Source organism: Phocoena phocoena, chromosome 8 (assembly GCF_963924675.1).
Source record: "Phocoena phocoena chromosome 8, mPhoPho1.1, whole genome shotgun sequence".
NCBI lineage: Eukaryota > Metazoa > Chordata > Mammalia > Artiodactyla > Phocoenidae > Phocoena > Phocoena phocoena.
Genome location: NC_089226.1, coordinates 36,628,349 through 36,637,910, shown reverse-complemented (window position 1 = coordinate 36,637,910; position 9,562 = coordinate 36,628,349).

Below are 9,562 nucleotides of genomic sequence, written 5' to 3'. Positions count from 1 at the left end.
TTTGGAGATTTAATAATCAAGAGTTATATAACATAAACTCAAATCGTTTTTATTAAGTAATATAAGAATTGTTATATAACTACCTGCACTAATACTATAAAGTATTCTTTGATGTGACCCAATTTAGAAAATCCTAATCTATTTTTGTTTTGTTCTTAATGAAAATTGTTTACTGAATCCAAATTTGTAAGGGTTGCTTTTCCTGTTAGATAGAAGGATATTAGTTGATATTGTTTGCTGTCTTTATGTTGGTACAACGCTTCAAAGCACTGCTTTCACAAGTTCTCCAGGTGATCCTGGAGCTCACTAAAGTTTCAGAAGCATTATGTTGGAGTGATTTCACTTGCATTACACATTTACTTCTTGAGACAAGCCAATAATTTAGACATTAATTACAAATCCAGAATAGAAGGCTCCAGATGAAATGACTTGTGTGAGATAATTCACTGATTTGAGGGCAGAGTTGAACCAAATATTTATTTGTGTCATTCAATACAATATTTACTCAATTTTGTGAACTGAAAAAGAAAAAAAAAGTGGGAAGAATACAGAGCTAAATAATGTGTTGTCCCCCAACTTCATTTTTCTATTTCCTTTCATTTCATTCTGGATGCAGCAGGGAGAGCCAAATATCCAGTCCCATACACCAACACCATCACCAACCAGGACATTCTTCCTTTATTCTCTGCCTCTCAACTGTGTGCTCCAGCTAACACAGCACTTGGAGCAGCCCAGCCTGCTGAAGCACTGGCCTGACCTCACAGTAGGATCACTTTCCATCCTACAAGAAATTCTCAATGAAAAGGAAATGACAGGGAAATTTAGATTAGAATATTTAGATGTACGGCCCTTGCTGGGATATCTCTCTCCTATAAAAATTGGTGCTTTGCATTGACTGTTTAGCCACATGTGTGGGAAAGTTATTATCCTAAGTGTAGCAAGCAAATATCAAAACAGTCAACCTTTCAAATATTGCTCTTTGCTAATCAGCAAGAACTGTGAATTACAACTCACAGAATAAACAGAATTTAGTTGTCCCTTTTCATCTTCCCTGCTAAGTTTCATTTTTCATCTAGAAAATGTAAAAGGAAATCTTGAGTTGAAAATAAGATGACTAATGTATGGATCAGATTACATGGACCCAAAATAGACTGTATAAGTATGTAAAAGAGACCACTCATCTCTTCCAGGTCCATTCTTAACATGAACTTTTTACCAATTTGGTATCTTCAGCTTTGTTAATTTAAGGTGGTGTGATAAATGTTATTGTCTTTCTTATGTATCTATCACAATTCATGCAATATATATGAAATTTTAGCATTCTGTCAAAAATATTTGGCTAAATATTTTCATTTTGAGAAAAAGTCTAAGTTTGTGCAATACAATGGATCTATAAATCACCATACTGTTAAAGGTCTGTTAAAGGGATTATTTCACTACCTTGTTTAGGGGAGATAATCTAAAGAGAACTAACAATTGCTTAAAATTGCATTGCCCCTAAGACCAACTACACAAGTATAACAAGTTATGCAAAATCTCTGGATTATGAACAATATGATCACTTAGAAAGCCTTGTAGGGGTGACTTTAAACACTTTTAGATATCATCAATATTTTAAAGAGAACTAGAGCACAACCTTGATTTTTTTCCCCATGGTTGGTCAACCTCTTAGAGTATGTGAGGTTGTAAAACATCACATTACAGAAAAGAACACCAGTAAAGCAGATCCCAGTAAAAGTTTTTCCTAGAGTTAACACTGAATGTTACACATAGAAGTTCTCAGTACTTGCATTGACCTAGGTAAAAATAACATCTGCAGATTACAAGGCATGCTCTACCATCTTAAGTAGAAAATATTTATCTCTTTTCTTGCCCTTAAAATAGAATAATAATAACAGCATCATGATGTTACAAGGATTTTAAAATATAAATTTAAGGACTTTGGAGTTTATCACAGAATGCCTGTGCTATTCAAAATGTTAACCACTGGCTACATGTAGTGTTTAAATTTAATTAAAATTAACTTAAATAAAATTAAATATTCAGTTCTTCAGTGGCAATAGTCACATTTTAAATTTTCAATAAGCAGAATTAGGCTAGTGGCTACTATAATGTACAGCACAGAGAATATTTCTGTTATCACAGTAAGTTCTATATGACAGTGCTGGTATAGGTTCTTTAAATTTGGAAATGAATGCTAGGTGTTAGACATGGGGATGACATCCAATTTGCATTTTAGATTATTTGCTTGGAATGTAATGTGAAGAATGGATTGATTGGTGGACAGACTCTAGAGGCAGGGAGAGTCAGGTGGTTCTTGTACTGGATTTCTGACTACCCCTGCTGGAAGGCTTCCTTGACTTCTCCACTCTGAAATAGGTCCTCCTTTTCTGTGCAACTATGGCTGACTGAATTTTCCAAATGAAATGCCCCAGTTGATGTGTTCTTTTTTTTTTTTTTTGTGGTACGCAGGCCTCTCACTCTTGTGGCCTCTCCCGTTGCGGAGCACAGGCTCCGGACGCGTAGGCTCAGCGGCCATGGCTCATGGGCCTAGCTGCCCCGTGGCATGTGGGATCTTCCCGGACCAGGGCACGAACCCATGTCCCTTGCATCGGCAGGTGCACTCTCAACCACTGCGCCACCAGGGAAGCCCAGGGTGACCAGCTTTTACCTGGCTTTCACTGGTGACATGTATCTTAGGAGTCCTGAGTCTATACAGAAGAAGTTTGCCATTGCTTAAATGTCCATGCTGGAGAGATTATATACAGAGACCACACAGAGATAAAGAGAGATGACTGAGAGGTCCCTATTGTTCCAGTCCCCAACTGCTTGAGTGTTCCCGGACCAGAAACCTTCAGATGAATCCAGCCACTATATAATGCTGAGTGGAGCCAGAGAGCTGTCATTAACAAACCCTGCAGATTGTACAATCATCAGCAAAATAAATGTTTTAGCCAACTAACTTTTGGTGTGGTTTGTTACGCAGCTCGAATAACTGTAATAAAACTCATACGATATTGTGCTATTTGATTGCTAACTATGCTTTATTTGATTACTATGATCAGTCTTTACTATAATTATTTCTTTACATAGCCAACTCCCATACATCATCCTTGAAATCAGGAGTTATTTTCGTATCGCCAATGTCCTGATAAATGCCTAGTATTCAGTAAAGATAATCACAGACCTCATTTAAGAGCATCCTTATAGAGAGAGAGTCAATATGAGGCGGTTCTGCCTCGGCTATCACTATGTAGTCTTAGTAACAAAGGTAAATAAGAGCAAGCAATAACAATTTATCTTCTAAGGTGGATGTATCTTAAGGATGATAAGAGAATCTTGCAACAGTAAAAGTTTGGAACTGTTATTCTTTTTTGTCTTCCATAAGTCTCTTCTTATACTTAGGCTTCTGTACTTCTAACATATAGGATAATTTACCTATTACAAGATGAACGTGGAGGTGTAATGAATATCATCACTAAGAAGCATATAGTAGAAGAAAATACTAATATATACCATGATTATTCAATAAATTGAATTAAATTAGATAAAAAGCAGGAAATAATGGACCTTTCATAGCCCTGAGATTCATTTTGTAATTCAACCGTCTGATTATTCAGTGACTAAAATGACAAATCCAGCCTGTTAGTAATATTTCCTTTACTCCTCTGATTCAAAGCCTACTTTTTACCAGCTAGAGTTTCAGTCATATTGAAAAGCAGCAGAACAATGCTGCCCCTGGTTCTTGCACAATTGCAGGAGCAGGTATTTAGGAATTAAGGAAAGCAATTCTTACTTGACTCTAAACTTATGATTTAGTGCTGGTGCCCTCTGAATGTATTATATGTTCAAATGCTTGCCCTTTTACCTATTGCATGCTTTAGGGTTTCCTGAGAGATCTCTCTGACCTGAAGAATGTGAGGCATGCTCCATATCCCACTCTTTGACCAGTCAATATCAGCATCCACGAATAAACCTTTATCTCTGCTTACTGAGTGTGCTTGTTAACTTTATGTGTCAGCTTGACTAGATGGTGGGGTGACTAGCTATTCGGTCAAACATTATTCTGAATATTTCTGTGAAGGTGGTTTTGATTGAGATTAACTTTTGAATCAGTAAACTGAGTAAAGCAGATTACCCTCCCTGATGTGGGTGGGTCTCATCCAATCAGTTGAAGGCTTCAATATCACAAAAGAGCTGACTTTTCCCCAAGTAAGAGATAATTATTCCTGAATAATGGTTTTTGAACTAGGACTTTGACTTTGTCCCACCTTCAGACTGGAAGTGAATCATGACTCTTCCTGATCTTGAACCTGTCAGCTTTTAGACTGGACCTACACCAACAATTTTTCTGCATCACAGGCCTTTGGACTCAAATTCTCAGACTGGAACTGTACCACTGGCTCTCCTAGGTCTCTGGATTATTGATGCACCTCACCCAGCAAATGCTGGAAAAGCCCAGCCTCCATAATCATATGAGCCAATGTCTTATAACAAATCACACTATCTATCTATCTATTCTATATCTGTATCTATGTCTATCTATCTCTTTATATATAGATATATGTATATCCAATTGTTTATGTTCCTCTGGGATACACTGAGGATGCCTTTCTTCCTGAAGGAAGACCTCTTGAGTGAGGTCTTTTGAAGCCCACTCAAACCTGACTATCTTCTGAAATCCCACTTGATTCAGGAGAAAACATTCGTCTTCACCTGTCAACAGTGGAAAATACAACTTCTTTTTGTTGTAGCCCTCTCTATCCACCCTCCCATCAGGGTGGATCCAGCCAGCCACTCTCCTTCAGATTTCTTTAGTCTGGAGTTAGTATCAAGAGTTCAGGATCCAAAAAATACAGGGTGTATATGTCAGGTTCTTTCAATACTTCTTTTTCTATGCATAATTCTAGTCACTTGTCAGCACCAGAACTAGCAAAATTCTTCAAATGTAAAACCAGGAGTGAGACCTGGCAAGGCTCTCCCTGCACTTTATGTTTCTCACCACTACAGGTAGAAGAGAGATTATGAATAAATCCTTAACAACTCTTGAGAAAATTTACCACTCCCAAGTTCTCTGATCAATCTCCTTAAGATTAGTAATGGGCAAAAAGGAGATAGACAAATTTTGGGGTCTCACCTCACAGAAATTTATGCATAGATGATGTAGTATCTCTTTGATTTCAACTATAGAGTCTTAGCTGAACCTGGATAACAGGAAGCCTTCAAATTTAACATCCCCTTACCTATATAGAGAAATAAAGTTAAAGATACAAACCAGGAATTGCTCTCTGAGGCAGAGATAAATGGCTGTGAGAATTCAGAGGAAAGAAAGATAACTCATCTTAGAGAAAATAGGGGAAATGTGAAGGCTTTTAAGCTAGAATAAAAATAACAAGTGAAATTTTCACACATAGAATTGAAATATAATTATTTCATGATGAAGGACAGCATGATGGAGCTCAAAGTTAGAGAAGAGTAAAGAGTATTAGGAGAATTGCTAGTCTTTCAACTGGGAGTACATGAATAGTGGTGCAAAATGTAAAAATGGAAACCTATTAGATCAATCATCATTACAGAGCACCCTTATTAATCAGGGTAAGTAGTTGGATGTTTTGTGTGTAAGGGGTATGTGTGTATAGAATGGTATCCAACTAAGGTTTGGGAGGCTAAGCAATACCATAATTAGAACTAATTTATGGAGAGTAATCTGACAGCAAATGTAGAATTAAGAGTACCTGAAAGACTGGCTTGTGTTAGTGCTCACTCAACTGTCTATAATATATTCTATTACAAAGAGTTATATAGTAATTAAAAAGACTATTTCAATATTACCAAAAGAACATGTTCTAAAAAGTAATTCATAAGATAGCTATTTGTAAACTAATTTGTAAATTAGCTTTTCTTACATGTAAACATTGTATTGATGAATGATAGAAGACTAGAAATGCCTCTTCCTTCTCATGTCCACCCCTAAAAATGAAAAGAGAAATCCTATTCAAGAAGGGATGATGAGGTCCGTCATTCCATTTATGTCCAAGTGTGAGTCTGTTGAAGTGACTCATGTCTCCTTATCATTACACCATGTCCATTATTTAGGAAGTTGTCTGCTTGATGCAAGAGAATGAACTTCCCAGATACATTTTATGTGTGGAAGTGTATCAGTGAGTAAGGAAAATTTAAATCCCGTAGATATTTTGAGTAAGAAGAGATTTAATATGGGTAAAAAGAAACTTAACCAATAGGAAGGATGAGAGAACAAAGGAGAACAAAGCAGTTTTCAGGAAGCTTGATAATGCAGAGAGTCAAGGATTCCACCACAAGGATTCCACCTGCCTGAAGTTCAAAAGAGCTGATTTTCATTGTTTTGGAGCTGCTGAAAGTCAACAATGATTTCAGCTACCTTCTTAGAGTAGCTTCCAGCAAATACTCTTTTCTGCAGTTCTCTAGTTGCTGTCTGTCTTAGTCAGTTTGGACTGTTATAAGAAAATGCTAAAGATCAGTTGCCTTAAACAACAGACATTTATTTCTTATAGTTCTTGGGGCTGGGAAGTTCAAGATCAAGGTGTTAGTCATTTCAGTTCCTCCTGAGAGCCCTCTTCTGGTTTGCCTTCTCTTTGTGTCCTCACATCCAGAGAAAGAGAGAAAGAAATCAATCTCCATCTTCTAATATATCCACCAATCCCATAATGAGGGCCACACCCTCATGAATTTATCAACCCTAATTAACTCCCAGGGTTCCCATCTCCACATTTGGTGTTAGGACCTAATTATATGAAGTTTCAGAGGATACAAATGTACAGTCCATAACACTGCCTTTCCAATTTTGTATAATGTCCATCACTAGTGAAATCTAACCAGATTACCTGTTGATGGGGAAGCCTGGAAAATCCTTTTATCTGAGGTATGGAGAAAAGCTTAGAAGTTCTGAGATGGTCCCAGATTTCAACTAATGATACCTCATACAATCTACTGATTTGGATATTTCAAATTCATGTATTTTATTTAATTCATATATAATATCCAAAAAACAAACCAGTAAAAATAACAGTAAGAGGATGTCTGCTTCTACCATATTTATCCCATATTGGTTTTGCCACATGTATTCTACATTGTTCGGGAGGTCTTTGGCATTTCCATGGGGCAAGATACAAATAAAGGGTATGCAGAGTACAGAGAATAAAGTAATTATTTCTATTTCAGACAGCATGATCATCTCAGAAGAAAATCTTCAGGAATACACAAAACTATTTCTACAATTAATATGTGAATATAGCAAGGTCACAGGATACATGTTAATATAAAAATATTAATTGCATTTTGCAGAGTAGCAGTGAGCAATAGAAGACAGAATTAAAAAAAAATAACAGAGTGAAACAAAATAACATTTAAATTCCATAAAATATTTATAAATAAATTTAACAAAGCACATGCCAAACCTTGTCACTAAGAACTGTAGGATATTGCTGAGAGAAACTTAAAAATACATAAATAAATAGAGATATACACTTTGTTTATGGAATTGAAGGACTCAATATTATATAAAATGTCACTTATTTTCAAATTTATATGGAGATTCAATGCAATCTCCGCCAAAATTTCAGTATTCTTTTTTCTTAAATGCTATCTGACAAATTGGTTCTAAAATTTATATTGAAATGTAAATGATCAAGAATATCCACAGTGACCTTTAAAAGAAGACCATAGTTGGAGGACTTAACTTACCTGATTTTATTAGATATTTTTAAATTAGAACAATCAAGAGAGTGTGGCAATGTCAAAAATATACATAACTGGGCTTCCCTGGTGGTGCAGTGGTTGAGAGTCCGCCTGCAAATGCAGGGGACACGGCTTCGTGCCCCAGTCCAGGAAGATCCCACATGCCGCGGAATGGCTGGGCCCGTGAACCATGGCCGCTGAGCCTGCATGTCCAGAGCCTATGCTCCACGATGGGAGAGGCCACAACAGTGAGAGGCACACGTACCGAAAAAAAAAAAAAAAAAAAAAAAAATATATATATATATATATATATATATATATATATACATAACTGAAACACAATAGAGAACTCAGAAGTAGATTCTCACATATTAGTTTTTAACAAAGATTTCAATTTTTTTTCTATAAATTTGCTAGAAAAGCTAGAAAGCATATTGAATAAACATGAAGATCCAACTATACCTCACACCATAAAAAAATATAATTCAAAATGGATAAGAGACCTAAAGATAAAAGGCAAAACTATTAAACATCTAAAAGAAAACATTTCAGCAATCTTGTAATAGGCATTAAGCATTAAAATTTTTGATAAAATTAGACTTCAGAAAGTTAAAAACTTTTGTTATACAAAAGACACCATTAAGGAAACATGGAAGCCACAGAAAGTAAGAAAATATTCACAATATACATACGTGACAGAGAACTAGTATCTTGAACATATAAAGAATACTAACAAGTTCATAATAAAAACAAAAATATCCTGATACCAGAATGGGCACAGGATTTGAATAAATACTTCATCGCAATAGGTATAGAAACAGCTAACAGTATATGAAAAAAAATGAGCATATTTCATCATTAGAAAAATAGAGATTAAAACCATAAAATAATGGTGAGATACAATTTCACATGCATTAAAATAACAAGAAAAAAAGAAAAAGGAAAAGAGACGAGGAAAAGAAAAAGAGAGAAAAATACAAAACGAAAAGAGAAAAACCTGAATACACCAGGTGTTGATGATGATGTGGAATAACTGGAACTCTCATTCAGTGATTGTGTGAATGAGTGTTCACACTTGTAAAATAAGACAATCACTTTGTAAAACTGGCTGACAGTTTATTCAGAAGTTTAACAAAAATCTACCATATAAAAGAGACCTTTTACTCCTGGGTAATGAACAAGAGAAATGAAAATACATGTCTGTATAAAGAATCATATGAATATATTGATAGATTTATTCACAATAGCTGAATAATGGGAATCAACCCAAATGTCCACAAATGTCCATCAACAGGTCAATAGATAAAACATATTGAGTTGTAACCAGACAATGAAATGCTACTCAGAAATAAAAATTACGAACTACTGATGCAGTAACATGGATAAATCTAAAAACTATGCTGAGTGAAAGAAACTAGACACACAAATTACATATTAAATGGTTACATATATAAGATTCTAGAAAATGCAAACTAAAGTATACCAACCAACAGCAAACCAGTGGTTGTTTCCAGATGTGAGCAGAGGGAGAGATTAACTGCAAATGGATATGAAAAATAGTTTTGTTGTAATTAAACTTTTAAAAAAATATTGGCTAGTGGGTATATGATTATAGTTTCATGGGTGATACAACTGCCAAAATTGATCAAATTGTACACTTTAAATGGATATAGGTGGCTTTATATACATTAGTCCTCAAAGTTAATTTATAGTAAAAGCAACATTATATCCTTGCCTAACATAATGCTACTGTCTGTTGAAAAAATGGATATAACTGCATTTCCTCCCATAAAGGGGAACTCCAATGGTCTATAAGTCCATGCATATATCTCAGTGATATTCATTC